Consider the following 14,869-nt stretch of genomic DNA (forward strand, 5'->3'; position numbering starts at 1 on the left):
CCTGGGGGCCAAGTGACACAGAGCCCTGACACATTCATTCCGATTATTCAAGCATTATTGTTGCTTGCTTGGGTTTTTATAGGTGAAGATGAGGCGTATCCTCTGTAGTGGTTGGTCATCCAACTCTCCTGATTTTTCCAATGTCCTTCTTTTCTGCAGTAGGCACATTGATCCTTCCCCAGGACTTGGCGGTGCTCACAGGTCAGTCTCTCTGTGAGTGGGCCCTGATCTCCTTTTCCTGAGCCTCTGGGGTCTCTCATGGCAATTACTAGTATTTTAGCTAGTTTCTTTGCCTCTGTCGAGATAAGGTCATCTCTGTTGTTATTCACCCGCTGGGTCACTTCTACCAAATCACTAAGATTTTCCCCTTCAAACCCTTCCCACTTCTTTTTCATGTCTGAGGCAGACTGAGTAATAAAGACAATAATTATTGCCCGCCTGTTCTCGGGGGCCTCCAGGTCAATAGGGGTATAAAGCCCGTAGGCTTCCATCAGCCACTCTAAAAAGGCAGGCGGACATTCTCTTGTAAGAGCCTGAAAATTCTCACTGACCTTAGATAAATTCATAGGTTTCCTAGCTCTCCCGCGAAGGCCCTGTAAGAGCAACTGGTGATACCTGGTTAAGCCCTCCTGGCCTTGCTAGGAGTTTGGATCCTACATTGTTCATGCAGTGGCAAAAAGAGTTTCTCTCAAGAGTGGGGAGTGCGTGCTGGCTGACCATCAGGTCCACTGACTGTCTTCTGGGCCTCTCTCTGGAAGGGCTCCCGTTCCTATGTTGTGAACAGCACCTAGAGAAGTTGCTGGCAATCCGTCCCAGGTGGGCTGATGAGTATGGAACCCTATTTCTAGCAAAGAAACCCGACCTTGTGGTTTGTCAGAAAAAGGGATTTTGTTGTTTTCAATTATACAAATCCCTGGAATAAAAGGGGTCAACTTAAACTAAAAAAAGGGACTTGGGACTTCCGGGAAGATGGCGACGGAGTGACACACACCAGAGGGACTCCGCAGAATCCAGCCCAGGAGAGTTGCTCAGAGTGAAATTCAATGCCACTGGATCGCAGGAGGTGCATCATAAAGATAAGTAGGCACAGATCCACGGGGTTTTGAGGGGCTGGGGGCTTTTGGCTTACCTCAGTGGAAGCCGGCTGGGGCTCGACCCTAGTCCAGTTGCTGGATCTGCCCAAGCAGGGACCATTTGGAGCCTGTAGCAGGGTTTGGTCTCAGCACAGCCACAGTTTTTCCCTATCTGCCTCAGGGCAGGAACAGGACTCTTGCGGCTCCACAGGCAGGGATCGGGGTTCATCTACATTGTTGCTTCTGTTTGCGTCTCTGCTTTATATTCCCACACAGCCTTGGAGGGCTGCGCAGGGGCTTTTTCAAGGCACAGCCGCAGCCGCAGCCGCGCCGCGTGGTCTGAGCAGGGAATAAACCCAAAACCCCACAGCTTCATAGGCAGGGATCAAGCTTCAGCTACACGGCGGCGTCTGTTAACATCTCTGCTCTCTGTCCCCCCTCTCTGCTCTCTGGGGGCGGCTCAGCAGTTTTCTTGCGACCCTTCTTGGGGCTCAGCTGCGAACTACCGCTGGGGATTGGGGCAGGGAGTAAGCCCTTGTAGATCCACAGGCAGGGAGTGGGACTCAGCTACATAGTTTCTTTTGCTTCCCTCGCTTCCCTGTACCCCTGCACAGTCTAGTCTCACTTTTTGATTTTTCTCACCCCCCTTGTTCCTGCCCTGCTCTCTCACACTCCATTTTGGACTCACGGGGCACTCCCATTGCCCTAGGGCATTTGCGCCTGGGTCACACCCAGCTAGGTGAGCTCCACCCTGCATAGATAGCCCAAGGCTAGGGTAAGGCCTGCTTGCTCTCCAGGGGATACTCCTCAGACTTCTCACCAGGGAGTTCCTGCCTGTGTACCTGGGGACATAAGGCAGCTCAGCCAACACTTATCAATATTCAAACCAATAGCGGGAACTTCAGCCCAGCCTCTGCAACACTGGTGCAGGCAGTTGATCTGCCATCTGGGGCACTCCCCTAATAGGGAAGCCACAGGAAGATAAAGTGGTAGGTTAATCCCATAGCAAAATCAGCTGTAGGCAGATCGAAGAAGAATTCCTATAAGTCTTCCAGAGAGAGACTAGAAAATGGCACCTGGTCCCTCAAAAGCAACTCAACGCAAACAGCCATCACCCCCAATGACCTCAACGAAAAAACAGGAGAAACAAAATGCAAAGGAAGAAGATGTCCTGAACATAACAACATACATAGAAGAAGCAGACATTGAGATGCCATACGAAGAAGCTCTCAGAATGGTGCTTGGAGCGATGCAGAATATGACGGAAACACTACAGAAAAAGGATGAAATGATAGAGGATATAAAAGACACATACCAAAGGAAAATACAGGAGCTTGAGGAGCAGGTAACGAAACACAATAGCAGAATCATGTTCCTTGAGAATCGATTGGAGGAATCAGAGAACCGCATCAGTGGCGTGGAGGACAGCCAAGCAGACTTTAATAAACGTGAAGAAAAATCTAATAAGAGCATCAGAGAAGCCGAAGAAAACCTAAGAGCTATGTCTGATGCTATGAAGCGGAACAACATTAGAATTATTGGCCTACCAGAGGAAGACACAACAAAGAAGTCATCTGCAACAATAGCGAGAGAATTCTTGGAGGAAAACTTCCCCAGCCTAATGAATGAAAACCAAGCAACCATCCAGGAGGCTGAAAGAACACAAGCACGACGGGACCCCAAGAAGAAATCACCAAGGCACATAATAGTTAAACTTTCAAACTTTGAGGAAAAGGAGAAAATCATGAGAGCAGCTAGGGAAAAGCAAGCAATCACATATAAAGGTTCCCACATAAGGATATGCTCAGAACTATCAGCAGAAACTATGAAAAAAAGGAGAGAGTGGAGTAACATATTCCAAAAATTGAAAGAAAACAACGCAAATCCAAGAATACTCTACCCAGCCAAATTATCGATCAAGATCGATGGAGAAGTAAAAGTCTTCCCAGACAAGGAAAAACTCAAAAAATACGTTACAACAAACCCAGCATTACAAAAGATCCTCGCCGACTCAGTATGGGCAGAAGAACAACACTCACCAAGCACAAATAAGAGACTAGCACATAGAACAACCTCACCCAGAGGGCAACAAAGAGAAAACAGACCCCAAGATAGCAATGACTTAAGGATGGAAAGAAGTCAAGAATGATACAGATACACACACAAAACACACACTAATGAGAAAGGAAAGTAGGAAAACTCCCAACACAAAAAGTATAAAATGGCATCACAGAGTCCGCACATGGAGATAACCCTGAATATCAATGGCCGGAACTCAGCATTAAAAGACTGAGACTTGCAGAATGGCTTAGAAAACACAACCCATCAATTTGCTGCCTACAGGAGACACACCTCAAGGCTACAGACAAAAATAGGCTGAGAATCAAAGGCTGGAGAAGGACCTACCAAGCAAACAGCAACACAAAAAAAGCAGGGGTTGCAATCCTTATCTCGGATAAAATTGACCTCAAAGTGCAAACCATAAAAAGAGATAAGGAGGGACACTATATAATGCTCAAGGGAATGATAGACAATGAACCACTAAGCATTGTAAACATATATTCCCCAAATGAGAGACCAGCTCAATACGTGAACCAAACACTCCAAAAGATTAAGAAAGAAATCACAGACTCGACAATTATAGTGGGTGACTTCAACACACCACTCACTGAGAAAGATAGATCACAGGGAAAGAAACTCAACAAGGAGACTAGAGAGCTAAACTCCACAATTAGACAATTTGGCCTAATAGATATTTACAGAGCTTTTCATCCAAATACAAAAAATTTCACATTCTTTTCAAGTCCTCATGGCACATATTCGAAGATAGACCACATGCTGGGGCATAAGGCAAATCTACATAAATTTAAGCACATTGAAATAATACAGACCTCTCTCTCTGACCACTGTGCCATAAGACTGGAAATCAACAAAAGGAAGACAAAGAAAATAAGAGCAAATAATTGGAGGATGAATAACTCTCTACTGCAAAAGGAGTGCATACTGGTGTAGATCCGAGACGAAATCAGGAAATTTCTCGAAACCAACGAAAATGAGCACACGACGTACCAAAACTTATGGGACACAGCAAAGGCAGTCATCAGAGGAAGGTTCATAGCAATACAAGCACATCTGAGAAAGGAAGAGAGACTCATGACGGATACGCTGACACAAAATTTACAAAAACTAGAGCTGAGTCAGCAGGACAACACTACTAATAGCAAAAGAAAAGAAATTATAAAAATCAGGGCTGAGATTCAGGAGAGGGAAAATAAAAAAACTATGGAAAAAATTAATATCGCTAAAAGTTGGTTCTTTGAAAAGATAAACAGGATCGATAGACCATTGGCAAACCTAACCAAAGAAAGGAGGGAACAAATCTCAATAGCAAGAATAAGGGATGAAAGAGGGGTCATTACAACAGACCCTAATGAAATCAAAAGGATAGTTACACAATACTATGAAGGATTGTACTCCAATGAATTCAACAATTTGGAAGACATGGACAAATTCCTGGAAAAACAATCCCTCCCTAGACTATCCTCGGTGGACATCAAAAATCTCAACAGACCCATCGCAATAGAAGAAATAGAAAAGGTTATCAAGTGATTACCAACAAAAAAATCCCCTGGACCAGATGGATACACTGGAGAATTCTACCAAGCATTCAGGGAAGAACTAATACCAATCCTACACAAACTTTTCCAGAACATAGAAAAAGATGGCAAACTCCCAAACTCCTTCTATGAAGCTAGTATAACTCTGATACCCAAACCGGGCAAGGATCCCACAAGAATCAAGAACTACAGACCGATATCCCTAATGAACATTGATGCAAAAATCCTTAACAAAATACTAGCCAACAGAATACAAAAGTATATAAAGCAAATAATTCACCATGACCAAGTGGGATTCATACCAGGGATGCAGGGATGGTTCAACTTACGAAAGACCATTAGTATTATTCGTCACATTGACATGAAAAAGTATAAGAATCACATGATAATATCAATAGACGCAGAAAAAGCATTCGACAACATCCAACACCAATTCCTGTTTAAGACACTAGCGAAGATAGGAATGGAAGGAAAGTTCCTCAAGACAATACAAGCTATATATGAAAAACCAACAGCCAAAGTGGTAGTCAATGGAGAAAAGACTAACACAATCCCACTGAAAAAGGGAACCAGACAAGGATGCCCCTTGTCTCTACTCCTATTTAATATCATGCTGGAGGTTTTAGCTAACAGCATAAGGCAAAGAAGTGACATCAAAGGTATTCGTCTGGGGAAGGAAGAGGTGAAACTATCGTTATTTGCAGATGATATGATTTTATATATGGAAAATCCCAAAAGTTCCACAAGGGGAGTACTGGAAGCAATAGAGGAGTTTGGCAGAGTGGCAGGATACAAGATCAACAAACAGAAGTCCATCGGACTGTTATACACATCAGATAAGACCACAGAAGAAGAGATCAAAAAGGTGGTACCCTTCACAATAGCCAAACACAAACTGAAATATCTAGGGATACACTTGACTGAAAAAACAAAAGATCAATATAGGGAAAACTATAGAACACTATTACATGAAACCAAACGCGACCTCAACAAATGGAAGAATATTCCGTGCTCTTGGATTGGGAGACTTAATATAGTTAAGATGTCAGTTCTGCCAAAGGCACTATATAAGTTTAATGCTATCCCGATACAATTACCATCATCTTTCTTCAAAGAAATGGAAAAACTGATTACCAACTTCATATGGAGAGGGAAGAAGCCCAGAATTAGCAGAGAACTCCTCAAGAAGAAGGACACCGTGGGAGGGCTTGCTTTACCTGACTTTGGCACATACTATACAGCCACAGTTCTCAAAACTGCATGGTATTGGTACAATGACAGATACTCAGACCAATGGAAAAGAACTGAAAACCCAGAAATAAAAGCATCAGCATACACACAGCTGATCTTTGACAAGGGCCCCAAAAAGATCAAATGGGAAGCAGATGCCCTCTTTAACAAGTGGTGCTGGAAAAAATGGATATCAACATGCAGAAAAATGAAGCAAGACCCTTATCTCACTCCATGCACAAGAATAAACTCAAGGTGGATCACAGACCTTGAAGTTAAACCCCAAACTATTAGGGCCATCAATGAGGGAATTGGGACCAACTTGAGAACTTTGGCGCAGGGAATACACAGGCTATCAGAAATAGGGAAGGACACAAACACAGAGGAGGCACAAATCGACAAATGGGATATACTGAAGATAAAACACTTGTGTACATCTAAAGAATTCACCAAGAGAGTAATAAGAGAGTCCACAGACTGGGAAAAAATCTTTAGCAATGACACATCAGACAAAGGCCTTATTACTAAAATCTACAGTACTCTGCTAGCTTCCAAAAAGAAAAAAACCAATAGCCCACTTGAAAGGTGGGCAAAGGACTTAAACAGAAGTTTCACAGGGGCAGAAATCCGAATGGCCAACAAACATATGAGAAAATGTTCCCAATCTTTAGCCATAAGAGAAATGCAAATTAAAACAACAATGAGGTACCACCTGACACCCTCAAAGGTAGCCCAATTTAAAAAATCAGAAAGCAATAAGTGTTGGAGGGGCTGTGGGGAGACAGGAACTCTCATCCACTGCTGGTGGGACTGTAAGTACGTACAGCCACTATGGAAATCAATCTGGCGATACCTAAAACAGATGGAAATAGAGTTACCATATGACCCAGCAATCCCCCTACTGGGCATATACCCAGAAGAGGCAAGAAACAAACCAAGACCAGACATCTGTGCTCCAATATTCATTGCGGCACAGTTCACAATTGCAAGGAGTTGGAAGCAACCCAAATTTCCATCAACTGACGATTGGATTAAAAAACTGTGGTATATACATACAATGGAATACTACGCATCACTAAAGAGCAGTGATGAACGTATGAGGCACATAGCGGCATGGGAAGAACTGGAGGAAATCATGCTAAGCGAAGTAAGTCAGGCACAAAAGGACAAGTACAACATGAGTCCGCTGAGGTAAGAATTAAAAAAAAAATTTTTTTTTTAAAAAGCAAAAGTGGCACAGGGAAAAAAGCTACTGTATACAAACATTTTAGGGGTGAAGACGGGGTAGTATGGAAGAGACCAGACCAAAACCAGGGATGTACATGGTAGACAATGGTGGAGGAGGTGGGGAAAGGAAAACAAAAGGATGAATACAAGGAAGAAAAGGGTAGTGGGATCATAGGGCATTAATCCACCCAAGGGGAGGGTATTGTTTATATCTCCACAGGGAAAGTGGGACCAGACTTCAACCCAGTGTCGCAAGGTGTGAACGCAATATCCCGGGGTGGAGGAGGGAACCGGTGGAGAGGTCTGGGAGGCTGGCCCCAGCACCATAAATTAAGTGGATTCCTGCCCCTCCCCCAAAAAGAATTTTTTCCAAAGGACGACATTGACTCTGCAGCTCTGGGAGATGGACATATTTGATCAGAGCACACGGGAGCAGATGAAGGGGCAGGAGGAGAGAGTGGAGCACAGCCTGGCCCACCAGGCCGTGATGATGATGTTCCTGAGTAGAGCAGCCAGTCCACAGAGAGAACAACATGGCTGGCCCCACTATGAGACATGATGCCCCTCAGTGACTAAGGGCGATACAGGGGACAGCACCGGAGACACAGTGTGGGAATTGCACCTGACCTGATCCCACCACACCGAAGCAAATCACTGGGGGAGTGCCACGGGACAGCAAGGGAATGGAGTGGCAAGGTCCCCAGGGAATGCTGAAAGTGGACTTCGGGGCCAGGGCGTGGTGCCCCAACAGACTGGAATGGAAAACGCTCCTAAGCGCCAGCAAACGATCCCTGAACTAACTACAAGCTGTTCTCTTGTGAACTGTTTTATTCTGTTCTTTGTCAGTGGTTTGTTTTTGTTGTTTTGTTGTCTGGTTGTATACTGCTGTTTTGTTTTCCTCTGTCTAGTTTTCGTGCATGTTAGTGACTCCACAGGTCTGTCTGAATAGGACAGGCTGGATGAACTATCTGGAGGAAAAACAACGGGACCGACAGTTTTGGGGGGACTTGGGGTGGGGGGGTAGGGGAGGTAAGGAAGTGGTGTTAACAAACCCAGGGACAAGGGAAAAACATGGGACCCCAAATGGTAGAGAAGGGGGAGTGGCAGGCCTGGTGGGAAATGATCAAGGGTAAGGTTGCTTAGAGAAGAGGTATACTCTAGCCCAGGTGGCGATGAAGCATGGTAGTAGGGCAGGAGGAAAGTCAAGGGAGATGGAGGAAAGAGCTAGGAGTCAAAGGGCATTCATGGAGGTCTAGACAAAGACATGTACATGCAAATATATATAGGAGGATGGGGAAATAGATCTATGTGTCTATATTTATAGGTCAAGTATTAAGGTGGCGGAAGGACCTTGGGCCTCTACTCAAACACTCCCTCAATGCATGAATACCTTCTTTTATTAAATTGGAACTCTATGATGCTCACTCTCCCGACACAACGGCTGGAGCCAAAGTGTGTGAACAAGTAAATGTGGTGAAGAAAGCTGATGGTGCCCGGCTATCAAAAGAGATAGTGACTGGGGTCTTAAAGGCTTGAAGATAAACAAGCGGCCATCTAGCTCAGAAGCAACAAAGTCCACATGGAAGAACACACCAGCCTGAGTGAGCGAGTGGTCCCAAAGGGATCAGTTACCAGGCATCAAAGAACAAAAAATCATATCATTGACTGCACACCTCCATGATAGGATCGCTGAAGACAAATGGGTGCACAAGCAAATGTGGTGAAGAAAGCTGATGGTGCCCGGCTATCAAAAGAGATAGTGTCTGGGGTCTTAAAGGCTTAAAGGTGAACAAGCGGCCATCTAGCTCAGAAGCAAATAAGCCCACATGGAAGAAGCACACCGGCCAGTGCGATCACGAGGTGCCCAAGGGACCAGGTATAAGGCATCATGCAAAAAAAAAAAAAAAGATATAAGTGTGTGTATGTATGTGTATATATGTGTATATGTATATATGTATGTATATATATGTATATATATCATATTAAATGAAGGGGGAAGTGCAGAGTGGAGACCCAAGGCCCAAGTGTCGACCAATGGAGATCCCCTCATAGAGGGGTTTAGGAGAGGAGATTGGTTAATTAGGGTGTGAGGTAGTATCGATGAAGAACACAGCTTTCCCCCAGATCCTGGATGCTTCCTCCCCCCAACTACCATGATCCGAATTCTACCTTGCAGGGCTGGATAGGACAGAGGCTGTACACTGGTGCATATGAGGGTTGGAGGTACAGGGAATCCAGGGTGGATGATACCTTCAGGAGCAAGGGTGTGAGGGACGATGCTGGGAGAGTGGAGGGTGAGTGGGTTGGAAAGGGGGAACTGATTATAAGGATCCACATGTGACCTCTTCCCTGGGAGAGGGACAGCAGAGAAGGGGTGAAGGGAGACTTCGGATAGGGCAAGATATGACAAAACAACGATGTATAAATTACCAAGGGCATATGAGGGAGGGGGGAATGGGGAGGGAGGAGGGGAAAAAAAAGAGGACCTGATGCAAGGGGCTTAAGTGGAGAGCAAATGCCTTGAGAATGATTGGGGCAGGGAATGTATGGATGTGCTTTATACAATTGATGTATGTATATGTATGGATTGTGGTAAGAGTTGTATGAGTCCCTAATAAAATGTAAAAGAAGAAAAGAGAAAAAAATGATTAGGGCAAAGACTGTACAGATGTGCTTTATACAATTGATGTATGTATATATATGAACTGTGAAAAAAATTGTATGAGCCCCAATAAATTGTTAAAATTAAAAAAAAAATAAAATAAAATGCAATTAAAAAAAAAAAGGGACTTGGGGGTCTTCCCCAGGTGTAGGGGCTGCTTGCCTTAAGGGGAGAATGGCTATTGCCGAGTCATCCTTTTCGGGGGTTGATAAGACATGCCAGCCCTAGTGTGTGTTGTGGGGTGGGGGGACTCAAAAATGGGTTGTGAGTCTTTCTCTATCTCTGGCACCCGGGAACCTGATAGGTGGCAGCGGTACCAAAGGGTCAGAAGTCAGCTCTCCCACTCCCAGAGTCCTCATGCAAAATGGGATATAGCTGATGGGGAGGGGGGTGTGAAGGGCAGGGGGAGGGATGGCCTCCATCTTGGTGGTTTTAGGAACTTGGAGCGGTTGTTTTTCCGGGCCTGCCATGTTTCCTGAAATCTTGGAAACAGGAAACCTTTCAGTTGGGGGAGGGAGTAAGTCTTCTATATATGCTAGCTGATAAGTGGCAATGTCAATCGACACGCGAATTTAAGGGGTCGGATCGGGATGTCCTGGTTCCCCCTAAACATAACTATGAACTCTGAGTAATAGGGGAAGGGAAAAGGAGTCTTGCGTGGGTTAATCAGGGACTCCTTCTGCCCAATCACCTTTAAATAAATTGTGGAGTCTCCAAGCTTTGGGGTTGAAACCACATCCTCTTCCTGAGTGCCTAGAGCAGGCAGGGGTCCTCACACTACAGCCTGTGAGCCACATGCAGACAGCCAAGGACATTGATCCTGTCTGCCGGGTGTTTGTGCCCCATTTATATATATTTTTTTAACTTCAAATAAGATGTGCACTGTGCATAGGAATGTGTTCATAGGTTTTAAAAATCTATAGTCTGGCCTTCCAACGGTCTGAGGGACAGTGAACTGCCCCCTGTGTAAACAGTTTAAGGACCCCTGCCCTAAGGGATCCTTGACTTAGGGGTTACTAAGCTCCCTGCCCTGAAACACCCCTGAACATTCCACCCATAGTAGGTGGCACCAGGGGAATTTGGTGCCCGGTTAATTTACAAGCCTTTTACTCCAATTGAGCCCAAGAAAATTAAAAATGACTTAGGCAGTTAATCTACTTTTGATCCCTGTTGACTCCACCTGTAGTACCCCATCATTACCATTTAACTCTATAACGCCGAGCATGACGTTTTCATAACATTAAAAGAAATGTATATGTTAATATAGATATATTGATACTATGAAATAAAGAACCCAAACAAAAAAATTTCCCCTAAATTAAAATTGAAGCGTTATAGGGTTAGAGGAAGGATGGGTCTTATGAGCGGGTCCAAGGCCTTAGGATCGTAAATGCAGCAGTGATCCCACTGCACCTAGTAGTGCCAAAGCCCTCCTAGGGGAAATTGTGAATGCTTTTATCCCTGTTCCTGTACTTACAGTGAACAAACACACATGCATGATAATCCTAAGATTTTTTTTTATTTCCTGTGACACTCGCCTAATTTCAAGGGCAGTGCCACCTCACAAACTTAGCCTTGTGTTTGTCAAACTGTTCAACTTTTTGACCCTTTGTTTTTCCAGAAGTTCTCAGGGTACCAAGGCCTCTAAACCAAGTATGCCAACTCCACGACTACCATCTCCTGGATCACCTCAAACTTATGCACCCAGCAATGTAGGAAGGGTATGGACCCGAAGCCCCAGTTCACTCCTTTGCCAGCAGGAAGTAGCTAGAGATGTCGTCGCCCAGTACCCCAAAGATTTGGGTCCATATCTCTTCACGGGGTAAATGTTAGGTAGCTAGCCTAGGGACTGGGGCATCCATTATGCATGCCCAGAGGGCCAGGCTAAGACCCCAGGTAGGAGTGGTGCCCTGTGCACGCTCAGAGGGTCAGTTTTCCGGACAGGAAGGGGTGGTACACCTGGGTGGGCGCTGTACATGGATTGACCCACCTAGGCCAAGTAAATCCAATTCAGCCACTGGGGTCGACCAGGGTTGCCCACCATGCCTCTCTAACTCTCCTAAAGCTCACTTGGATCACAGACCAGGCTTCCACGTGAATTCTTTCTCACGCAGAGCCAAAGACCAAGGTCTATCTGTCCCCAGATAGATCTGTCAAACTCAGGAAGGCTCTTTGGAGGCAGCAGGACTGGACGTGAGTGGCTGGTGGATACTGTTCAGATGCATGGCTTTCAGCTTGGAAGGGTTTTTGTCTCAGAGGACTGGAACGGAGGAGGTAGTACGTCTGTAACACATAGTATCCATGTCCACAAATGAGCTGCTCATTCCACAGTCCTGGCAGTGCCTTTTGAAATTCCTCTGCTTTGAAATGTCACACCTTGAAGATTACAGTGGGAGGGGCTGGGCCCAAGGTATGCTGCCTCTTACTCCCAGTTGCTGGTTTCTGGATGCTGATTGTATTTCTTACAGGATCAGTTAGTGGGCTTGTTTTCTGCCTCAGGCTTTGTTCACCGAGGTCCTCTAGCTAGTTGGTGGTGTGTGTGCTTGAGCAGAGCTTTCCTGCCAACCCCTCATGCATAGTAGCGCTCCCATGGTGTGGACTCCATGAAAGCCATGTCCCACACAGCTGGATTACAAGGAGGGTGGGCCCTGCAGCACAGGATGGCCATTCCCCCTGTGGAATGGCCTCAGAACCCCGCCTCCCTCACTGTCCAGCGCTTGGGACTGTGGGCCCTAAGATTGATGCCTGACTCAGGAAAGACACAGGGTGAGGCGACTCCAGTAGCCATTTTTACTGGTCCGATCCAGCCTGAGATCATCCTTGCATGAGCCCTCTGCCCAGATCTTTTTTTGTTGTTGTTAGTTTGTTTTATGATCTTTTTATCAGGGGCTCATACAACACTAACCACATTCCATGCATACATCAGTTGTATAAAGCACATTTGTATATTCATTGCCCTCATTGTTCTCAAAATATCCACTCTCCACCCAATTCCCTGGCCTCAGCTCCTCATTTTTTCCCCTCAATGCTTGCTACCCCTTCCTCATCAATCCTTGGTAATTTACTAATTCTTTTGTCATATCTTTCACTGTCTGATGTCCCCCTTCACCCACTTTTCTATTGAGGTCAATGTAGATCCTTGTCATCGGTTCTCCCTTTCCATCCCACCCTCCCTCCACCCTCCCAGTATCTCCACTCATAGTACTGGTCTTAAATGACTCATCCACCCTGGATTCACCGTGTTTACAGTTCCTATCGGTACCATTGTACAATCTCTGGTCTAGCCAGATTTGTCAGGTAGAATTTGGATCATGATAGTTGGGGAAGAGGAAGCTTAAGAACTAGAGGAAAGTTGTGTTTCATCGTTCCTATCTCATACCCTGTCTTGGCTCATCTCCTCTCTGAAACCCTTCTGTAAGGGGATGTCCATTGGATTGCAAATGGGTTTGGGTCTCTACCAGGCAGTCCCCGCTCATTCGCCATGATAAGATAGTTTGTTCTCATGATGCCTGATGCCTTAACCTTTTGAATCCTTGTGATCGTACAGGCTGGTATGATTCCTCCATATGGGCTTTGTTGCTTTGAGCTAGATGGCCGCTTGTTTACCTTCAAGCCTTTAAGACCCCAGACGCCATGTTTTTGATAGCTGGGCACTATCAGATTTCTTCACCACATTTGCTTACACAGCCACTTTGTCTTCAGTGATCGTGTAGGGAAGGTGAGCATCATAGAATGCCAATTTAGTACAACAGTATTTTTGCAATGAGGGAGTACTTGAGTGGAGGCCCCATGTCCATCTGCTACCTTAATACTAAATCTATACATATATGGACATAGATCGATTTGCCCATGCTCATTTATAAATATATGTACCTGCCTTTATTTAGACGTCTTTTACTGGCCCTTGCTTCCCAGCTCACTCTTCTGTGATTTTCCTCTTGTGCCCACTGCCATACTCAGTCTTCATTTGGGTTTCAGTAATTCCTCTTGGTTCCATTACCCTTGATCATGCCCTACCAGGCCTCCTACATCCCTCTCACCACCGATTTGCATCACTTGTTGTTCCCTTGTCTCTGGGTTTCTTTACACCACTTCCTTTCCCCCCACCTTCCTCTCTCCCTTGCCCCCCTCGAAGTGTTGGTCCCGTGTTTACTCCTCCAGATTGTTCATCCAGCCTATCTTATTTAGACAGACCTGTAGAGGTAATAACACGCACAAAATCAGTCTGAGCTAAGCCAAGCAGGAAAAGAAACAAAACAACAAAAATCCAATGACAATAAAAGAAAACAAAACACAACAAGAAAGAAAGGCTCATAGTTAGTTCAAGGACTGTGTGTTGGCATTTAGGAGTGTTTTCCAGTCCAGTCTGTTGGGGCACCAAGTCCTGGCCCCAAAGTCCACCTTTGGCATTCCCTGGGGACCTTGCTGCTCTGATTCCTTGCTCTTCTGCTGCACCCACTTAGTGTTATGCTCGGTGTGGTGGGATCAGTTTGGCCACAATACCCACACTGTGTCTCCATTGTTGTCCCCTCTAGGGCCATGGGTCTTTGAGCGATGTCGTGTCTCATCAAGGGGCTGGCCATGTGGTCTTCTATGTGGACTGGCTTCTCTGAGTGGGAACATCATCCTCAAGGTCTAGTGGGCCAGGATGTGCTCCAGTCTCCTCTTCTCCCTCTTCTTCTGCTCCGTGTGCTAACCAGAGACTGTTTCAAATAGTGTGTACCTGCCAGCTGCATTCTAGACCTGGGGTAGCGATTCTGAGTCCAGGATAGAGATAGTGTCCAGCAGGTGACATAAGTGGATCCATATTGAAACAGGAAGCCCACTCTGGAGATTTTGTCCTTCTGTTGATGGCCACCGGCCACCTACCCTCTCCTGCTATAACTGCTTCACTGGCTCAGCAGCTGCGCCAGGAGCCAGTGCCATCAAAACCATGTTGCTAACTGGCACAGAGGGCAGATAGATATTTTTTATCTTGATATCTTGGGAAGCCCACCCAAACTCCATGCAAACATTGTGGTGTGAGTAATTTTTGGAAGCAATCATATGCTGACAGTAAT

Source organism: Tenrec ecaudatus, chromosome 15 (assembly GCF_050624435.1).
Source record: "Tenrec ecaudatus isolate mTenEca1 chromosome 15, mTenEca1.hap1, whole genome shotgun sequence".
NCBI lineage: Eukaryota > Metazoa > Chordata > Mammalia > Afrosoricida > Tenrecidae > Tenrec > Tenrec ecaudatus.